The sequence below is a fragment of the Lissotriton vulgaris genome, chromosome 5 (genome assembly GCF_964263255.1).
Source record: "Lissotriton vulgaris chromosome 5, aLisVul1.2, whole genome shotgun sequence".
NCBI classification, from domain to species: Eukaryota; Metazoa; Chordata; class Amphibia; order Caudata; family Salamandridae; genus Lissotriton; species Lissotriton vulgaris.
Window position 1 is genome coordinate 965,928,505 of NC_141693.1, and position 22,259 is coordinate 965,950,763.

The following is a 22,259-nucleotide window of genomic DNA, read 5'->3' on the forward strand; positions in this document are numbered from 1 at the left end:
TGATGTAATCAGTGATGTCACTGACCATGTCATGACTTCATCAGCAGTGGATTGCCAGCGCGCAAATTATAGTTAGCTCAACTAACTATAGCAGGCGAATTTCTCTGGTTGTATATGAGTCAAATGTTCAACTAACTATAACATCCCTGAAACCTATGTTTTTTTTGGTGAATTTAAAAGGTTTTTTAAATGCTAATTCCTAACTATAAGGTGCCTGAAACCTATGTTTTTTTCATTTCCAACCGGCTCGACATTGCCGGTCAGAACTCGGGCGAGGTACTGGTTTAACAATCAGTTCCAGAAAGGTAACGAGCACGACAGTGATTGCACAGGTGGGGAGGAAGAAAAGGCAGAAGCAGCGGGCAGATTTTGCTTGCGCCGCAGGATTACAACAACATTCAGGCTGTTATCCTTAAAAAATTTCAGCGGAGGGGATTCGGATAAGAGAGGATGCTGCCAAAGAATTATTTATTGATTTGCCTATCAAAACAACGGAATGGGAAGGCATAAAGAATACAGGTACGAGCAAAGAAGCAGATGCAAGATACCTGTTAAAACGACTTTAAAAATGTATGAAGTCAGAAACCACCAAATGGCGGGAACATATATCCCTTACGAAATATATGGAAGTGGGTCGCATTTCAAGGGGTTTACGAATTCTCTTAGCCCAGAGCTTTGAAAGCCCAAACCCCAGTATGTTGAGAGGATGCGAGAGAGTAATTTGGCTGCATCGATGAATTTGGTGCATATTTTGGTATAATATGCTCAAATAGATCGGCAAGCTCTGCTGGAGGAAATCACACAGATTAATGAATCCCTGACAAAATTAGAACCGAGAGATTTCGTTGCCAAGATGAAGCTAGATATTCAAGATAGATTGACAAAGCAGGAGGAGAAAATTAAAATCTGAAAAGCGCACAAGTTTTTGAGAGACAAATGCGAATATGAGGAAGGTCGCATTTTTACTTTTGCCCGCAATTATGAAAACGTAAAAAAAGCCATATTTGAGAAGGGCTCTCAAGGTGCAAAATCTCCTCAAGCAGTAGGGGGTGTGATGACAGGAAGTGCGACAGAAAATGCAACACTGGATAGTGACTCCCTAACCAGCAAGGTTTCGTCGGATCGCGACAGCACTTCTAACATGGGAATGAGCGGGCAAAAAAAGAAAATCTTGAATTTAGGAGAGGAGGTTGATTTTTTAACATTCGATAGGCGCCACACTATGAGACCACGGAATCCAAACAACAAATCAGGGCAAGGAAAAACGCACGAAGAAGGAAACGGCGCAAGAAACGAAAGAGCACCATTGAAAAAACAATATTGGTTCAAAAAGTACACAACAGTGACAATACTATTATCAGCCTCTCTACTTTTACATTATCACAAGCGGAAAAACAACTACTTATCCTTTTGCCCTGTAAGCGATTTTAATTATTCCCAAACCAGGGTGGACGTCTTCTGTTTTATAAGAAAGTTCAAAGTAAAAAAGTTTTTTGCGATTAAGGAGGGGCTGAAAGAGATGCAGTCTACTAATGTTGAAAGTGGTGTCAGTGGGAGTGTACCCACCATTGAGTTAGAAACCTCAGATGCAACTATATTGCGAGATTTGCAACATTTATATAAGGAAATCAGAATGAGTATTGAATTGGAAGGAGAGTTGTGCTCCACGCAGGAAGGGCTGCACACTGAGAATATTACCCAGTTGGGAGCTGGGAATGAGCCCTTTCAAAAATAAATCCAAGTTCTTATCCATCATGGCCAAGGACGCAATAGATATTTATCATGAGGTTGTTGTTGAAGATATCAAAAAATAGTACCACCGTACGAAACCTAGAAAGTGATATAAAAGCAAGAAGGAAATGGACTATGCCAAGTTGATTCAAAAGTTGAGCAGCAAACATGACATCATAGTGACTAAATCAGATTAAGGGGGCAATATTGTCATCTGCCTGCAGAAAGATTATATTTTAGAAGCCAATAGACACTTGCAAGATAATGAATGCTATGAGAAATCCTCGCATTCTAAATATAATGTGGCAAGACAGAATCTAAAAAAGGAACTTATGACCTGGAAGAGAGAAGGGGTGATATCAATGGAATAATTTAAATTCATGAATATAGAACATCCAGTTGTAGCTAAACTTTACTTCATCCCCAAAGTCCACAAAAAACTACACCGGTTCCAGGCAGGCCCATTATATTGGCCATTAACAGTGTAGGAGAAACTGTTACACAATATGTGGATTATTTCCTTCAGGATTTTGTCAAAAAATTGCCTAGTTATGTGAAGTATTTACAACAAGGGGTGGTGAGGGACAGAGTCTCTGAATTAAGCAGAAAGCTCTCACTCAGTCAAGAGATCAGGGCTAGATCCAACACCGTTTTTTAGCTCACTGCACCATCCCAGTTTCAGAACCTGGCTGTATGCAAATTAGTCTGTTCCTGTCCCAGTGCATGATGGGAACAGGGCAAACCAAACTACAAAAGCCAATTCTTACACTGGGAAGGAAACAAGCTCCCGGGGACCGGTTTCTGGCATTACAGCCGTCTTCGGCCCGGTTTGCTTGAATCCTGATGGTGCAATGAGCAAGGGTCTCACATCTGAGAATACCCTTCCACGCTTAGGGTGGACAAAAATATTTACAACAAGGGGTGGTGAGGGACAGAGTCTCTGAATTAAGCAGAAAGCTCTCACCCAGTCAAGAGATCAGGGCTAGATCCAACACCGTTTTTTAGCTCACTGCACCATCCCAGTTTCAGAACCTGGCTGTATGCAAATTAGTCTGTTCCTGTCCCAGTGCATGATGGGAACAGGGCAAACCAAACTACAAAAGCCAATTCTTACACTGGGAAGGAAACAAGCTCCTGGGGACCGGTTTCTGGCATTACAGCCGTCTTCGGCCCGGTTTGCTTGAATCCTGATGGTGCAATGAGCAAGGGTCTCACATCTGAGAATACCCTTCCACGCTTAGGGTGGTCATCACCACCCCCTTTTGTAAATAGTTATGTGAAGGGCACGGGTGACTTTTTAAAAAAGGTACAAGGTATTACATGGTCAGACAATCTACTTTTTATTACATTGGACATTGAATCGTTGTACACAAGTATCTGCCATGCTACTGGTCCAAGGGCAATTCAATATTTCTTAGATTTTAGATCAATAGAGTTTTACCAACACAACAAGATGTTTAAGTCTGATCTCATGGTGTTTGACAATAATAATTTTTTATTTGGCAATGATATTTTCTTACAGAAAAGAGGTGTTGCGTTGGGGGCTTGCTTCTCCCCTAGCTATGCATGCTTGCATGTAGGCTGGTGGGAGGAGCAGGTCCTCAAAGTTTCATTTGCCACCTCATTCAAGGAACATGTTTTATATTGGTTATGGTATATTGATGACGGTTATATTGTATGGCATGGTAGTTAGTCAAGTGCATCTGATTTTATCAAGCAGATCAATATCAATTCTGCAAATCTTAAATTCACTTCTAATATCAGTAAGAGCAGTATTGATTTTTTGGTAGTTAAGGTTTACCAAAATGAAGGGAAATTGTGTACCACCCTATATAGAAAGGGAACTGCTGGCAATCTAACTTTACATGCCAGCAGTGCGCATCCTAAACACATGATTGACAATATCCCTTACAGTGAATTCTTGCGACTGAAAAGAATATGTAACAATAATGAGAATGTGAACAGATGCACAGAAGAGGCATATCACCGATTAAGACAAAGGGGCTATTGTGAGAAGACCCTTAAAGCTGCCTTAAACAAAACCAAGGAGCGATCTAGGGAGTCCTTACTAATAGATAATGTAGAAAAGCCAGCTAATGACAACTCTACCCCGAGGTTGATCACTGCCTTTAGTAAACAAGAGAGGAAAGTATGCGCCATTGTTAAATGTCATTGGCCAATTGTTCTGACAGATGGTGTGTTGTCTGCTAGATTGCCATCTCAACCCACTATTACTTGCAGAAAGGGCTTTTCAATGCGCACGCAGATGGGAAACGTTTGCCCAGAACTGGCAGCTGCTAAAACGTGGCTGCAACTGAAGAATGGCTTTATGAAATGCAGCCCATGCAGAGCTTCCAAGTTTGGGAAGAACGCGACACATTATTTTTCACCGTTCAGCCCAAATGAAATAGCCATTAGGGGCAATTTCTCATGTAGAACGGAGTTTGCGGTCTATATCCTGTCATGCACCTGCGGACTAAGATATGTGGGTAGCACAAAGCTGCAGGTGCATGTCAGGATATTACAACATCTGTGTGCCATAGGAAACAACGACCCCACGTATCCAGTAGCCCGCCATTTTAAACAAACACATAATAATGATCTGAGTTGTTTGTCTTACATTGTGGAGGCTGCTATTCCGAAATTGTGAGAAAGCCCTGAGACAGCTGGAATCAAGAATGATTTTAGAGCTTGACACCAAATTTCCATATGGTTTGAACAATACAGAAGATCTGCATAACTTTCTTTAGATAATTAGTTGGATTTAACCATGATTATAGAGAATTAATGGCCCCTGTGTATCCATTTTGTTATTTCTGTGTCCGTTTGTATATAAGTATCTATCTGAGCAGCAGTCTACAGTATGCAGGTGCAGTCAGGATTGGATTTTATTCAGTTTTGTATGCACTTTAGTACTTGTGACCTATATTTTGTAAACGTTTTTAATATGTTTTAGGATTTTTTAAAGAATTAGAACACTTAGGGTATTTTCACTTTAATACTACCATTTTGCACTTTAGTATGCATTTGACACTTTGGTTGCATCTTAGGCGTAATTGGATAGATGATACTGTGGAGTCCGGTATCAATTAGGAGAAGGGTTGGAGTAGGTTGTAGGAGTGGTCGTAAATAATATTGCATTCAATCAATAGGTTTAAATTATTTTTACACACAAGTATCCCCCTCCCAAACAAGCTACCCCGACTATAGTCAAGAAAAGAGACCATATAGACAGAATTTTGAAGGTAGAACTGAGTCCTACCACCCCCCCCCCCGGCCAATCACTATGAAATACTTGCGGGGTTGGAAGGAGTAGACTGACTTAAGATTCATACTAAAGGGTCTATAGAGGTCCTGCAACTGTGTAATAAAACGTCGGGAGGAATAAAAAGTAGGGTGCAGGAAACTGATGCAGGACTGATGACTCCTGATAGAGATCCCCTTATGGAAGGCATGGGTCTAACTTTGCCATCCGGACCCCCATTAACTCTAGGCGAAACTGGTTTGGTGGATGTAGAGGGAGTGCGATTGGATGAGCGAACACCAGAAAGGAGGGTTCCTGGGTCTCCGGGTTATGGAGCATCAAGTGGAGTAAGGATGCCCAACATGACCTTGACTCCGGTTAATATTCATAAAAAGGTTAATCCCACCGATGACAATCATATATTAAAAATTATCTCCTGGAATATTGCAGGCTTACAGAGTAAAACCTCAATGGCAGAATGGTCGGAACTAGTGGACGATCATGATATCCTGACTTTCCAGGAGACTTGGGCTGTGGACTCCATCCACCGCCCTGAGTATTTAAATTTTCACAAACCGGTGGTAAGAGCTAAAAAAGGTAGACCCTCTGGAGGACTATCCATTTGGGTTAGACAATCACTTAATTATAGACCACTCGAAGTACTGGTAGAAAGCTCTGATATTCTTGTTATTAAATTAAAACGGCCCAACCAATTAGATTTGCTTGTTATTAATGTGTAAGTGAGAGGTCAACCTGGAGGGAGGGGTTCGGCAACCTTCCTGGAGCTTGACTCTTTTTACAATTCTGTGGGGTTGGACTGCCATGTGATCGTAGCAGGGGACCTTAACTGTTTGTTTGAACCCCTAAACCATGAAGGCGATTGTCTCTCTTGGCCCAGGAAGATGCTCTATGGAACATTCCCCACCTTGACTTGAAACCTATAAATAAGTGGACAGAAGCAGCCCTACAGTGGATGGGCTTCTGCCTGGAGCGAGGCTTGAGAGCAGTAAATGGACGTTCCACTTCCGACAGGATTGGTAGGGCTACCTTCGACAATGGTATTTGCTCAAGTCGAATTGATTATATTTGATTAAGGATAGAGCACTGGTCTATACTTGATGATATGACAATACTTGATCGACCGGAGAGCGACCACAATCCGCTTGCATTGAGCCTTAAACTAGATGGGGGGACCAAGAACTATAAACAAACTGAGATAGCCACTGATGATGCCCTGCTTAAAAATGATAGGCGCAGGGTACGGTGGGCCAAGGTCATTAGTGACCCCATGATACTAGAAAAGATCACCCAGGAGGTTTCACGTACTTTGGGTGCCCTGAGATCACTCCCCACACAGGAAGATATAATTGGGAAGACAACAGCATGCCATGAACAGCTCTTTAGGGAATTGAAATCCCATTTTTCCAAAACTTGTAAAGTTATAAAATGTCCAACACAAAAGTCTGCGAAAGCGTGGTATAATAAACCGTGCCGTGTAGCCTATGGCTCACTGGTGTCAGCAATTAGGTCCCGAAATATCGTAGATATCAGGAAGGCCTGGCTAAATTATCGTAAAACCCAAAGCAAGGCCAAAAAAGACTGGGACGACCAGCACTGGCAAGAGCTTTTTGAGGCTAGCAGGTTGAAAAACCAGACTAAGCTTTGGCATATTGTGAAATGGGGAAATTCCTCCGCATTTTGAAGTCCCAGAAAACCATGTGTCACCTCATGTTTGGGCAGAGCATTACCAGTTTAGGGGACAGGAACAGGAGAGCGACCCTACTTTTGGTGATATATCTCCCTTGCCAATGCCATCTTCCCAAACTCTATTGTTTATAGAGAAAGATGTAGAGGACGCATTGAGAAAGGTGCAAGGTGGTAAAGCCCCGGGAATGGACTGCATTTTGGTCGACCTTTTTAAACATGATCTAACAAACTGGGTGCCTTATATCTCTTTTCTTGCTAATGCAATTGTGAGGGGGGCATGTATTCCGGACTATTGGGGCTGAGATCCTTCCTATATTTAAAAAGGGAGATCGCTCAATACCAGGGAACAACCGTCCAATAAGTTTGATAGATGCAGTCCAGAAAATTATTGCAAGGATGGTGTTGGCAAGAATCCAGTCCTGGATGGAACTAGAGGAAGTGTTGTCTTCCCTTCAAGCTGGTTTTAGATCTTGTATTAGCACGATCGAGCAGGTTCTTAGATTTACTTTAATTTATTGGAGGGTTGTTTGGCTGGGTGGTGGCACTATTTTTGCCGCTTTTGTAGACCTTAAGTCTGCTTTTGACTTAGTCCCCAGAGTCAAGTTGTGGAGGGCCTTAAGAAATATGGGGATGCCACAGGAGCTTTTATATTTGGTAATTAAGTTGTATGAAGCAAATTTTGCACAGGTTCGTTGGGGTAAACAAGGGCAGGTTACGGAGAGATTCCCCGGGTCCCAGGGGGTACGTCAAGGGTATGTACTAGCGCCGACCCTGTTTTTGTTGTTCATTAACAGGGTCGTGCAGTAATTTGAAGCTTGTCCAACTGATGCTCCCGCTTTGGGTGGCGTGAAGTTTCCGTTACTTATGTTTGCGGACAACACCCTAATCCTGTCAAAAACTCAGAAGGGCTTGCAGGTAGCATTAAACAAATTTGAGGAATTTTGCAAAGACAATGACCTACAGGTTAATATTACAAAAACTAAATTCATGGTTTTAACAAAAAATAGATCGGTGAATGGGAATGTTACTATGAATGGATCACACCTAGAACAGGTAAATGTTATGACATACCTAGGGGTTGTCCTGGAGAGTAGGCTCAGATGGAAGCCTCAGGTGGATACCCTTTCTCTTAAATTTGAACAGTTAACTGGATGCCTAATCAAAGAACAGAGGTCCTCATTAACAAAAAGGATAGGCCCTGCCTTAAAAATTTATAATGCCAAAATAAGTTCAGTGATCCAGTACGGAGAGGACTTATGGGGTTTTGCAGACCTTTCCAAATTAGTTAGACTTCAAAATAAATTTTTTAGGACTCTAGTAGGCCTCCCTAGCTTGAGTCCCATAAAGCCCCTTTTATTGGATTTAGGGTGTCACGCAATTGATGACGTGGCACGCTTTAAGTCAGTGGCTTTATGGAGGAGAATTTGGACAACCCCTGAACTGGCACTTTTTACCAAAGAAATTCTGGATGTCAGATCAGTGGTGGGCTTAGGTAACATTCCACAGTTTAAAAGAGTAAGATTACCATTAGAAAACATGGGTCTGAGCAACTTGAGGACCGATCCGGCAAATACTCTGTTTCCATCTAAAAAAGCTTATAAGGAAATATATTGGCTCACAGTCCGCCAGCAATACATAGACCAGATTAATACGTCTTCTCTGTCCGGGAAGTTTTTGGAACATAAACTAGATCCATCCTTAGAAGAATACTGGGATACCATCACCAAGAGTAGTGATAGGAAGATGTATCACCAGTTTAGGATTGGCTCCCTCCCAATAAGATCGTTTCCAAAAAATTGGAATGGGCAAGTGGACGAGCTCTGTCCTTGGTGTGCGGAACAGAGGGATACAATTGGGCCACATTTTTTTTGTATTTCCAGCCTATCTAGCCCCTTGAAAAAAATGGCTCAAACCTATATGTAAAAACCTAGGTTCGCGGGTGGGGCTAGAGGCCTTAAGGATCATGAGGACAGACACAAGGGAACCTGTGGTAATTGCAGTAGCAAAATTCTTGGGCTGGATGTGGATTATTAGAGCCAAACCGCGATGTTAAGGGTTGAATTGGGTATTTATCGGTCTTGTCCAAAGTTAATTGAATCTGAGGAAACCTTTTCTCATATTTAACTAATCTGCTGATAGCTGCACCTTCTTTGCACTTTCATATTTTAGTATCTCTGTATATTTTTGTGTAATCAAATTGTATTGTATGTATACAATGCATCATCCAAATGCTTTTTAAACTATTATGAAGTGTTTTAGAGAATGGTGATTATTAATTTTAAATGCTGTCTTTTATGATGAAATATTTGAAATAAAAACTCATGAATCTGAATCTGAATCTGCATTCAAGCAGGAATTAAGTTCAATACTAGTCACTTTATACCAAGTAGAGGTTTTTTTTCAATATTAAATTTTGAAGAATTTGCAATTATGCATTGTATTTAGCAAGATATGGCACATATAAATAATGAACCAATTAAGATATTTTAATACATTTATATATTTATAACCATATTTATTTATTTATATTATATTTATACTTTCCGGTATTCTAGATGAAAGTGGAATCATCAAGTGAAACAATGTATTTATACGGCCAATGAGGATGTTTCTGGGACCTATCACCCACACATGGACTAAGATACATATAAGGATCACAGTATCGATCTGATATGGACACAGCAGCCTCTAAAGGTAATAAAAAGGGAAAAAAAGGAAAAATGTGGAAAGAAAAAGTTACAACATGAAATGAAAAAGAGAGACTAATTACAAGATATGAAAGAAAGACTGGGTGTTTTTGCATATATGTATGTTTTCTATATCTACTGAGTGTGTTCTCTCACAAGGTGTCAGCATTGTTTAAAAAATGCAGTCACTTACTCGCTGATTGTGTGAACAAGGGCTAGTGGTGCCCGAAACGCTTAACAAGGAAACAGCAATAAAGATTTGATTCGCCTTAATTTTTGGTGGTTCGTGAGTCCTTTGAGGAAGGAGCGCTGAGAACGCTACGAGCAGACGAGGTTCTTCTGTAGGTAGGTATAGTTAGGACCTAGTATGCATAGGAATTCTGCAACATTCTATTCCCAATAACTTTGGTGCCAATTGATGAATCTTTGCGCAATTTTGCAAATTTTTGGTCAGCTCTGGTCCACTCCTATCCTAAAAGTTTCAGGGTGATTCGTCAAGTGGGGGCCCCATGCAATTTCCCATGGGACCTTTAGCCACAGCTACAGCTTGAATGGCTGAACGGAATTACGCCAAATTTGGCAAAGAAGTAGTCCTCAGTTCCGACTTGTGCCTTTTGCTTATATGGTGTCAATCTGTTCAATAGTTCCTGAGAAAATTACAGTTAAAGTGATTTATATATCTATGGGCACAGTGGATCTGCGGAGTATGCGAGGATTGTCATCGTAACATAAGCGCACCCTTCCGATCACGGGCTGAATGCTAATTGGCTGTCAACATTTGAAACCAGGACCTGTTGGCAGCCATTTTGTGCCTCGGTAGAAGTGAGACTGAGGAAGTCAGTGAAATATGTGTGCAAAACGGAGAAAGGGGGCAGGGTAGAAATAATTTTACCCTCTAGACCTACTTGGGGGTCCCATAAAGACCCCCTGGGCCCACAATTTTATTTTATTTTTAAACCCGGCATGTGCTTGTAGGGTGCGCGGGCAGTGCTGTAAAATAAATAAAATAAAATCGTTCTTTTAATAATGAGTCCCCGGGAGGTTAAATACTGGGGCAAAATATTACATTTTATGTGAGGCCCAGAGGGGCCCCCCCAGCCTCGGGGATCGTTACCCCCGGGTCCTCAAAGCCACAATGCGCCCACGGTCCCGCCGCTTTCCTGCTTTCTTCAGGAGCCACATTGCTTTTCCACTTGGGGAGATGCTAACTTTCATGTGGAAATGCAATCTAGTTTGGATTTTGAAAGTGAGAACAGATTTCACTGCTGCGTCTTTCAAAATGCAAACTAAGTTTGCTATGGGAGGGCAGAAGGCCCGAGACTCCCGCCCTCTCATAGCAAACAGCAGTGTCCCGGGGGTAGGCACCACGGGACACTGCAGGAGCCGGCCCTGAGAGTGGCAGTCCCCAGGGCCCTCGAGGGCTCCAGGCGGAGAGCCACACAGCCTGCCTCCCACAATACAGAAATCCCCAGGGTGGTGGTTCCAGGGGCTTGAGGGGCGTCGTTGAGGTCCACACACTTTTAATTTTGCAGGGGGGACTTGGATGCGAATGTGGTGCAAGGCGGTTGTAAATATGGTACACAGTGTTTTGTTTTACTTTGCTTTCCTTTCTGTAATGTAGAGGATCCAGGTTAAATATAACAGTTTCTGTACAGCCAATACCTTTTAACCCAACCCCCAAATGGCTTTCTGCCTGTTACCATAGTAACACTTCATGGAACACTTACGTGAGCACAAAGGTTAGAAGTTCACCACACTATGTTGCTAATGGAAACAGTTACTGTGCTGGAGTCTTAAAACTTTTCCATAGGAACCATTAGTCGTAGCTATAGACTCTGGTAAAGATCTGTTAAAGAGTTAGCCTCAGAATTATACTTCAAATTATCAATATTATTTCTATTGGGGACCGCCAACCCCCAAAAAAAGAAGACGTATATAATTTTTTTATTAACTTATATTGAAACAACAATAAATAACTGGAAACGTAACTTAAAGATAACAATATAATAAATGACTAGAAACATAACTTTAACAAAACAATATAATGAACAAAATGTGATAAGGACTCCAATAGAAGTATGGTAGGTAATCTGCAAAACAAATATGAAAATTAGTATTTAAAATTAGATCAATGTGACTAAATGAGGTCAAACATTACAAGTCAAGGTAACACTTGGCGATATATCCTTATTTTTACATCTGTAGTGTGCCTGATACATTGCACTTGTCTTATAGGCCCGGCGTTCAAGAGGTATCTGTATGGAAGTGCCTACTGCGTCAGATTTACACTATAGATCAACAGGTCTTTAAAATGATTCAGAGATGAGACAGAATTAGGTGAGAGATCAAGTCATTATGCAGGACAATATTCTTTAGGGTTTATTTACAAGAGTCTTTTGCCACTTTTGTGTTACTTTTTTCATGTTGAAAGTGACGCAAAAGTGGCGCAGGGGGCTTTTAAATAAGCTCTTTTATTTGTAATTAATCGGAGGCATTGTATATCTAGGGCGCTTTGCTTACCTTCTGTAAACACTGTGGCCAACAGAGTTCACTACTTGAACTCAGCTTTGGATGTACATGGTGGAGTGGACAGCTGCGGCCATAGCTTTAAAAGAGAAAGAGAAAAGATGTGAGAGAGAGTGAGAAAGAGAAAGAGAGAAAAAACAGCATTAAAACGTGGTAGAGAGAAAGTTATAGATGCAGCTGTTAATACTGGATAAAATACTTGTAGCTAACCTTTTGCCTCCGTTGTGTGTCCAAGCACGAGCTGGTTCATAGTGCACCCTCCATTTTAGTGATCTGAAAGATAGTATATAGAGTTAGTAATAGCATAGTACATACGACTGCACACGCATATTTTCACTTTATTTGTGTACTCAGGATAATGTATTTTTTCAACTTCCATTGTAAGGAGGTGTCTGTGCTGTTTTTCTTCCAAAGTAGTATATCACATACACTTCCACTGCTTAGCGGTGAGTTCTCAATATTGCAGGGCAGATTTACAAGATTTACGAAAGTGTTGTACTGGTGGCGCAGGGGACTCCTCCATATTTACAAGGAGAGGAAAAGCCACCCTGCGTGACTTTTCCTCTCCTTGTATATATGGCCCCTTCACACGCAGCACTTTGCGGTGAAGGGGCGTTTCATGGGTGTTGTTGTGGGTGTTCCAATGCAACACCCATGGAACAAGACACATCTCCAAATTTACGAGAAATCGTAAATCTGGAGATACGTCTGAATGCTACGCCACCCTAGAGGTGGCGTAGCTAGGTTAAACAAGGAGAAATGTTTTCATTTCTCCTAGTTTTTGTCCTCTTTCAATGCGTGCTGCATTCTACGCACACATTGAAAGAGGAAAAAGACTTTAATGATGCTCGAGTCCCATCTCAACGAGCATCTAGCGGCCTTTGTGGAGAACTCAGGCTGTCTTGACCCTTCCCAGCATGGTTTCAGGAGGGAACATAGCACCGAGTCCGCCCTCACCCTGGTTCTCGATTCCATCCGCATGAGTGTGGATGAGGGCCGGACATCCCTCCTGATCCTTCTGGATCTCACAGCTGCCTTCGATACCCTATCTCCCCAGGTCTTAACATCTCGACTGGGCGAGATTGGGGTTCGGGGGGCAGCCCTGGGTCTGCTCTCTTCCTTTCTCGATCATTGGGAGCAGAGGGTAATGTTGGGAAAATTTCTATCTCCATCCCTGTCTGTGCAATGTGGGGTCCCTCAAGGGTCGGCGCTTAGTCCCACCCTTTTTAACATCTATGTGACCCCCCTTGCCAGACTCATTAGATCTTTTGGGATGGAGGTAATCTCCTATGCGGACGACACACAGATCCTCGTGTCTCTCTCCCAGTCAATTGAGCTGACCGCCTCCAGATTTAGATCCTGCATGGAGGCCGTCGGCCAGTGGATGATATACAACTCACTCAAATTGAATGGGGAGAAGACCGAGGTGATGGTGTTCGGTGGAAGGGAAGATATCTGGTCCATGGAGTGGTGGCCCGACTCGCTTGGTCTGTGCCCCAAACCTACTTCCTCAGCTAAAAACCTTGGGGTAATGATTGACCCTACCCTGGACATGCGCCAGCAAGTCAACAGGACGGTATCGACCTGTTGGGGCATAATTCATGTTCTCAGGAAAATAAGGAACTATCTTTCCCAGCCGGCAAGAAGACAACTTGCTGTCGCCCTTTTGGGATCGCGCCTGGACTACTGCAATGCGCTGTATGCTGGACTGAATAAGAGTCAGATGCAGCGCTTGCAGGTAGTCCAGAATGCGGCAGCTAGATTTGTCCTTGATCTTCCCCGTCGCTCTTCGGCCACACTGGCCAGGAAGCAGTTGCATTGGCTTCCGATTAAGGAGCGGATTGTCTTCAAGTCCATGTGTATGGTCTATAAAGCCTTGGCCAAAAGCAGCCCCACAGGGATCAGAGCCATCCTGACATACTACAACCCTGGCAGGAGCCTCCGCTCCTCCAATCACTCTTTCCTCCACATCCCCCGTACTCGGAAAGCCAGATGGGGTGGTAAGGCTTTTTCCCTTCTGGCCCCTAAATGGTGGAACGATCTTCCATTAGAACTTAGGTCCCTCCCCTCCCTCCAAACTTTCAGAGCAGCCCTTAAACCTTGCCTCTTTGTCCAAGCGTACATGTAAGTGCATGTCTGTTCGCTCTTTGTTCTTTTTTGCTAGGCGCCTTGACACCTTCGGGTTTTAGTTTGCGCGGTATAAGTTGCAAAAATAAATAAATAATGATTGTTTTTGTGCAGTAAGGTGCCCCTTCCTGCACAAAAACAATCTCCCCTTGGCGCAGGCATCCTTGCACAAAGGTGCAAGAGTGCCTGCGCCCGCGCATGGCAGCTGTTTGTGTGCCAGCGGATGGGAGAGCACAGGAATGTGACATATTCTTGTAAATATGTCACATTGCTATGCTCTGAAAGTGCTGCAGTGTGGTGCAGCCAAAGGGCTTACGGTTCCACGCTGCGGCACTTTTTGTAGACTTGCACCTGCGTACCTAGACTGTTGCAGCTCATTGACTTGCAGAGTCTGGAGTTAAGTGTTTTTCTTGAGAAGTCAGAAGCAGATTTACAAGCTCCTTGCGCTACTTTTCCCATGGTAAAAGTGACACAATAGTGGAGCAAGAAGCTTGTATGTCTGTTCGTCAGACTCTTGTAACCTATCTATTCTCACTGCTCGGAGGTAATTGTATATTACCTCCTCGTTAGTCTTCCTCGCCCCCTGAGTTACAAAGTGAGCTTTAGCTCCACAACAGAACCCTCCAAAGCAAAAAGAAACCACCTCCCACCCCCTCCCAACATGGCCGACCAGTCCCACCTGACCTCTATAAGAGGCGGGCCGGCCCAACCAATCAGCCTGTTTTTTTTGTTCTGCACGATTCTCTCCAGAGCAGTCATTGGTTCTCCGGCAGTCGCGCAACACGGAAGTGGCTGGCAGTCCTCCTGGCTAAGGGGTGACCTGCCTTTGTTTGCACCTGTGCTTCGATGCCCCCTGGTCTTGGTCGGGCCGGTCGGCCTGGGGGTGTGGAGCGGTGTCGGCCTTCGGTGGGGGTGCTGGATCCGCCCCCTCTGGTTTCCTTGCTCGGGGATTGTGTTCTTGGGCGGAGTAGCCGGTCCTGGCCCTTCGGGCTGTCTTTTCCACGGGGTCCGACTAGGTGGAGGCGGATCGACTGAGTCGGATCTTCCTTCGTTGCCTGGTCTCACCCGGACCCCGGTGGTGTTACTGCGCCTGGGGCCTCGTCTCGGTCGGCCTCCGGTGACTCTGTTCACGGCAGAGGTATCGGCCTTCCTGCCCGGGGTCTGGTGTCTCCGCCCGGGTCCTGGTGGTGCCCGGTCTTTTGCGAGGCCATTCGAGTGTGCGCGTTTCCCCCGTGCCCTCTGTTATCGCGGGCCCTCGGCTGGATTCGCTTGGGCAGGGCCGGGGTGCTCCGTGATGCTCGCCTCGGCGGCACGTGGACTCCTTTTTGGATGAATTACTAAGGAGCTTTGGCTCATGGGTGAGTCTTGTGCCTTGGGTGCAGACGGCCCTCACTGGCCTAGGTTCATTTCCTGCCTGGGCTGGGGTATGGAAGTTTTTGCCTGGCACCCTCGTGTGGTTGACACGCTTGTAGTTGTGCGTTCCGGTATTTGGATCCCGGCGGGGTCCTCCGCCCCGGGTACCCTCTCCTATGGCGTGCTGAGGGTTCGGGCCTCCGGCCGACCACGGATCTTCCCATTCCGGGGTTGGGTCCCACGCTCTCGGCTTCGGTGTTGAGCCGGCTCTGGTCAGCTGGCCTGCCTCCTTCGGCCGGCCCTGTTCTTGTGCGGTGGACGCTGCTTGCTCGGGGTTGTGGCTTTGCTACTGGGTTCCCCGCAGGTCTGCCACGGGCTCTGCCTGTGCCCGGCGCTGGGCGCCCTTCTCGCGTTGGCGCGGTCGGCTTGGTGCTGTCCCCGCCTCCGTGGTCCCCTTGCGGGTCTTGGTTTTCCGGTCTGAAGGGTGTTCCTGGAACGTGGCCCCTTCTTCCCTGGGGGGCCGGTGGGCGGCCTGGCGGGCCTGCCACAGTCCGGTGTTCGTCGACCGGGTTTCCATGGTGGCTCGCTTGGCTCCGATGTTATTTATCCTTCGCCCACGGGCGCTCTGCCGGTCTCCCCCTTGGGTGCTCGCTTCGGCTGCACATATTCTAATATTGGTACGTTACTGAGGGGATTTGCCCCTGCGCGAGGGTGACTCGCAAATTCATGTGGCGTCCCACAGGAGTTTTCTCGCTCGTACTACGAGCTCTTCGGGGTCCGCCCTTTTGGGCCCCGGCCCTCGGTGGCTTTGCGGTTCCTCGCCGGTCAGGGGGTTTCCCTGGTGGCGATGGTGTCTGCTGGGCGGATGGGCGTGCGGGGGTCATTCCTCCGCTCCCCGCCCTTCTTGCGGGTTTTGCCGGACGGGGTTGCTCCTCCGACATGTCCCCCGTGTCCTTCCCGGGGTCCCTTCCCTGGGGCCTCGGACTCAGGTGGTATCTTTGCCGCTTTTTCCGGCCGACGGGGTTCCTCCCTTGTCCGGGCTGGTTGTTCGGCGTGCTGTTTCGGCTTCTCTTAGCCGCACGTTTTTCCTTTCCCGGTGGGATGACCTGTGTTGTGCCTTTTTGGGGCCCAGTTCGTTCGGGCCGCTAGCCATCGTTCCTCCTTGGCTCGCGGGCTTACACAGGCTGGCATCCTTCCCTACGCTTCGCTGGGTTCGGTGGATCCAGCGGGGACCCGGGGTCGGTCCGCGAGGTGTGGCTCTGTTCCCTGGGCCCCCTTAGTGGGTGTCTCCTCTGTGGAGTTTTTTCTGGCGTCGGCGTGGTCGTCCCCCGCCTGGTACGTGGGTCCCTGGCAGTCCCGGGGGGACTTCGCTGGGGCCGTTCTGTGTGCTGGAGCTGCGACTCCTGGTTGGCCTCCTTTTCCTGGAGGTCTTGATTTCAGGTTTCCTGTGGTCCCTGTTTTCTTTTCAGTTGTTTTACATCAACCTTGGGTTGGTTTCTCTGCATCACCGTGTGGTGTTGTGGTTATGGTGGTCAATGAAGCCTTGTTGGCTTGGGTATTGGCTCACTTTGTAACTCAGGGGGCGAGGAAGACTAACGAGGAGGTAATGCCCCGGTTACTTACCGGTAATCTTCATTACTCCGAGTATAGTCTTCCTCGCCACATGAGTTCCCTCCCCCCCTCCCTGTCTGGCTATCGGCTTCATTGTTTGCTTGGTAGATCAGGCTGATTGGTTGGGCCGGCCCGCCTCTTATAGAGGTCAGGTGGGACTGGTCGGCCATGTTGGGAGGGGGTGGGAGGTGGTTTCTTTTTGCTTTGGAGGGTTCTGTTGTGGAGCTAAAGCTCACTTTGTAACTCATGTGGCGAGGAAGACTATACTCGGAGTAATGAAGATTACCGGTAAGTAACCGGGGCATTTCTACGCAGTGAATGTGCTGGACACTACCCACTCTCTGCTTTCACAGATAACTTGGTATTTTTTCAGATACAAGATTCTTTGCTCACCTAGTGCCATGGGTGTGATTCAAAGAGGATGCACTCCGTGTTGAAGCAGGCTTCACTGTGGCCAACAGAGTTCACTACTTGTACTTAGCTAAGGTTGTGCATGGCAGAGTGGACAGCAGCATCCATAACTTTAAAAGAGAAAAAGAAACAATGTGAGAGAAAGTGAGAAAGAGAAAGAGAGAATAAACAATATTAAAACGTGGGATAGAGAAAGTTATAGATGGAGCAGTTAATACAGGAGGAAATACTCGTAGCTTACCTTTTGCCTCCGTTGGGTGTCCAAGCACGTGCTGGTTCATAGGGCACCCTCCAGTTTAGTGATCTGAAAGACTGTATAACGAGTTAGTAATAGTATAGTCCCACTTTCTCCTTTCACTGATGACTTGTCGTTCTTTTAGAAACATGCTTCTTCGCTCACCTTGTGCCATTGGCCTGATTTAAAGAGGGTGCACTATGTGTCGAAGCAGCTTTCTCAGAAGTTGTTACAATGGCCATGCCTCATCGCAGAATCCTCGAACATTACGTTTTAGAGGTGTTGGGTAGGACGCCAATCTGTGAAACACAACCTGTAAGATATAAAGGAAGTTAACATTGTGTGTAATTTTTTTATCAAAGGAGAGAGGAAGTGAGAGAGTGATTGCAAAGAATATTTGCAGCTCAACTTTCTGTCACCAGTGTGTTTTTCATTATGTGCCGGGACATAATGCACCCTGAAGCTCTATATCTAAAAGATCGTAAAAGAAAGATGTTATGAATGGTAATTGTTACTATTTTAATGTGGAGTTGAATAACATTGCCCTTTCACACAGGTTCCTTATCACATTTAAAATAACTATTTGTATAGTTTATATTCCGGACGTTTGAGCGATTATAAAAACGTTCCTGCTATTGGAAAAGAAATATATATATGTAATTTGATACACTATACAGGACTGCGTTTTTCTAAATCGCTGCGTTGCTTTTTTTTATCCAGTCTGCTACAGCCCTTCGACTCCCTCTGGTGCGTACCCAGGCCTCACTGCTCACCTTTTCGTGGACAGGACACCTTCTGCATCATGTAGTCCCGATCTGCCACAAAGAAATCTCATATATGGTGCCGAGTCCTGATATCTTGTGCTCCCATCATCATCATCGCAGGGTCTTCACCCGCTCAGTGCTTCGGGTACCACTAACTCAGTGACCAAAGAGGCCATGCATGTGGTAGTGGGCCCCCTTGTTCTGTAGTTTGGGCCTACATGAAACGTGCGAACCACCGGACGGGCCATCACACCGCTTGCGGTGGGAGCAGCTCTAAAATGGCGTACAGCACGTGTGTCCCGTCTTTTTTATAGGTAGGGTGATATGTGTAGTGATGGATGCGCTGGATGGGTGTGTTGTGGGTGTGTACCAGCCATGAGGGAGTGTTTGTGCTGATCTGACAACTAGACCTGTAACTAAGAAATCACTACAATGGAAATCTGGGCCATGTAGTGTTGTTGTGTTTTCCTGGTAGCGTAAGCGGACTGGGCTGTACTAACGTATTCAGCCTCAATTAATTTACCACCACCCCCCGGGGCTTTTAAATGTTGGGAGGGGGGACGGGCGGCTCCGGGACAATGCAGGAGCTGGCCCTGGTTCATGGCAGTCTCCAGGGCCTTCTAGGGCTCTAGGCATAGGGTCACGCAGTCTGCCTCACACAATACACTAAAAAAAGAAGAGAAAGTGATGAGAGATGATTTGTGACGTGTTTAGGCTTGAGAGCCTGGATAATCATTAAATGGGCTCTGGCAGTGAAGTGCGTACTTATTCTGGAAGAAGTCTTTCGGGGTCTTGCGAAAGCAAGTCATCTTTAAGAATTACCTCTCGCTGCTTGTACTTGCAAGGTTATCTGATTTGCTCGTATGTTAAAAACAGAAACTTTCAACACCTCTTTTTGATTGGTTGTGAAGCATTGTATGTCATGCGTAATGTCACTGACCATGTCATGAGTGATGTAATATGCGATGTCATCAGCAGTGGATTGCGGGCGCGCGAGTTATAGTTATCTGAACTAACTATATTGGGGGAAATGTCCAGCTAACTATAACAGGTTTTTTAAATGCTGGTTCTTAACTATAACGTGGCTGAAACCTATGTTTTTTCAGTGAATATATATATATATATATATATGTATATATGATTTTATATATATATATATATATATATATATATATATATATATATATATATATATATATATATATATATATATATATATATATATATATATATATATTGCTTCAAATTCTTCCCCACTTGCAAAGAATCATCCACACTCACGGGGCTGATTTCCATAGGTTGTTTTATTTTTCAACAATGCTGGTTCTTAACTATAACGTGGCTGAAACCTATGTTTTTTCAGTGAATATATATATATATATATGTATATATGATTTTATATATATATATATATATATATATATATATATATATATATATATATATATATATATATATACACATATATATATATATATATATATATATATACATATAGTTAGGACCTACTTTCCATAGGAAATCCACAACATTCTATTTGGAATAACTTTGTTGCCGGTGGACGAATCTTCGCAAATTTCTCCAAGAAAATGGCTTGCTTGGCTCCGCTCCTTCCCTGAAAGTTTGGGAGTGATTCGTCAAGTGGGGGCCGAGAAAAAAGGGGGGTCCCAAAACATGTTTTCCCCATGCAATTTTCCATAGGGACCTTTAGCCAGGGCTACAGCCCGAACTGCTGAACGGAATTACACCAAATTTGGCAGAGAGGTAGAGTTAGGTTTGCAGATTGTGCTTTTTGTTAAATGGTGTAGATCCGTTCAGAAGTACAGCACGTGTACGGAAATCTGTACAATTACGAGCACGAGCTGCATGCTGATTGGCTGTCAACTGTGCGTCAACACTTCAAGCCAGGAAGTGTTGGCAGCCATCTTGTTTGTCGCTAGAAGCGACTCACAAGAAAACAGTAAAACAAAGTTGAGAAATAAGGAAAGGGGGCAGGATAGAAACATCCTGACCCTTTAGGCTTGCTCAGGTGGTCGTACATGGATCTTTAGGCTTAATTTTTATTTTTTTGTAAAATAAAAAATCGGGGGGTACGCATATGGTATACGTACGCGGTGAAAAGGGGAAATAAAAAATAGAAGTCCGTTTTATTCATTAGGTCCTGGGGGGGCAAATTCCGGGGGTAATTATTCTTATAGTGGGGGGCTTGTAAGGTACCCGAGCACCGGGGAACGCCACCCCTCTGTGGTTTTATTTTGAAGTATGCTGGGGGGTTACGGTCATCTTCCCCTCAGTCTCCCGAGCACAGGGGGAACTCCACCCCTCTGTGGTTTTATTTTGAAGTATGCGGGGGGTACGGTCCTCTTCCTCTCAGTCACCTTGACGAGGCTTTTTTTTAATATATTTTTTTAAGTGTGTTTTCAGCTCTCCCTCTCTCTCTCCCCATACAAGTCGCGGGGACCGCCACCTTCCTGGGGCAGTAATATGTAAAATGACCTTCCAGCCCCGGGTACCTGCAGTCCTCGGGGTTTTTTAATGTTGGAAGGGGGTCGTGCTGCCCCTGTCCTGGAACCCTTGGTGGCCCTGGGGTCCACCATCTCCCAGGGTTGGTTCTTGCAGTGTCTCGGGGTGCGTACTTCTGGGACACTGCTGTCTGGTATGGTAGGGCAGTATTGTCGCCGCTCCCAAATTTACCACAGCAAACCGCTTTCCTATTTGAAAAACAGAGCAAGTTAATCTGTTCTCTCTTTCAAGAAAGCAGATTGATTTTCGAAAGAGAGAGCAGCATATAAGCTGCTGTCTCTGATAAAGCAATGCCGGCTCTCGAAGGACGCGGGGAGCCGTCTGGGATCGTGGGGGGCTTTGGGCTAAAAAAATAAATGTTATTTCTGAGAACTAAATTTACTGGTCAAAAAAGAGCTATATTTCTATGATAGTATGTAAAACTTTTCAGCTTTTTTTGTGCACCAGTTGTACTCTACGCAAGCGCATCCTCGTTTCCAAGCCCACGTTTTTTTCTTTTTCTTCAAGTTCGCCAAGCAAACCTCTCTTTATTTCAGGTATTAAATTTGCCACTTTTTTTTCCCGGGCCGTGTGTGTCATCCGCTGCTACACTTTTGTAATATATTAATAAACTTATTGTATCTATATTTATTTGAAATGTAGTGTTGAGGCGCCAAACATTGATTACATACTCCGTCCACCGCCATTTTAGTAGTTTTTCTCTGTTATTTTTATTATACCTGTTACTTTCATTTTACTCTGCGCTTATCTTCTCTAAGATCCAAGAGATTTCCTGGCACAGACTCCACAGTGTTTGTTCTTGTCCTTCGATCTTATGACTTGGTCACACGTATACCTAAAAACTGATTTGAAGGACGTAAGCCAGAGCCATTACAATGCGTGTTCGTCAACACAAAGACATTATTAAGATTATGCGTTTATCATGCGTGGTAAATGCATACTAGTTGTAAAAGCATGTGTGGTAAAGCCATATGCGTGCTAATGGCTTTGTGGTGACGATCATGCGTGGTTATGACGGCGTTGTAATGGCTGTTTCCCCCCAGGACACTGCAGGAATCAGGTCTGGGCGTGGTGGACTCCAGGGCAGCAGGCGGAGTGCACGCAGCCCCTCTCATACAATATAGAAATCTTTGTGGGGTGATTGTTTCCGTGGTTTGAGGGGCGTCATTGAGGCACACACTTAATTTTGTAGGGTGGTAGGTTTGCATGGGAAAATGTCACAAGAGGTTTGTAAATGTGGTACATATTGTTTAGTATTAGTTTAATTTCTTTACCATGTTGTAGTGTACCCAGAGAAAATATAAGTCAGTACTTTTCAATCTTACTCTTGAACATCTTAC

The 22,259-nt window shown here is 44.8% G+C and overlaps 1 non-coding gene across 1 annotated transcript; it reads left to right on the forward strand.

The window, feature by feature from the left end:
* The first annotated feature begins 16,019 nt into the window (after nt 1–16,019).
* On the forward strand, nt 16,020–16,121 carry LOC147711835 (U6 spliceosomal RNA). Its single transcript, XR_015296283.1, has one exon. It is a non-coding gene; the product is annotated as a U6 spliceosomal RNA (small nuclear RNA).
* The last annotated feature ends 6,138 nt before the right edge of the window (nt 16,122–22,259 follow it).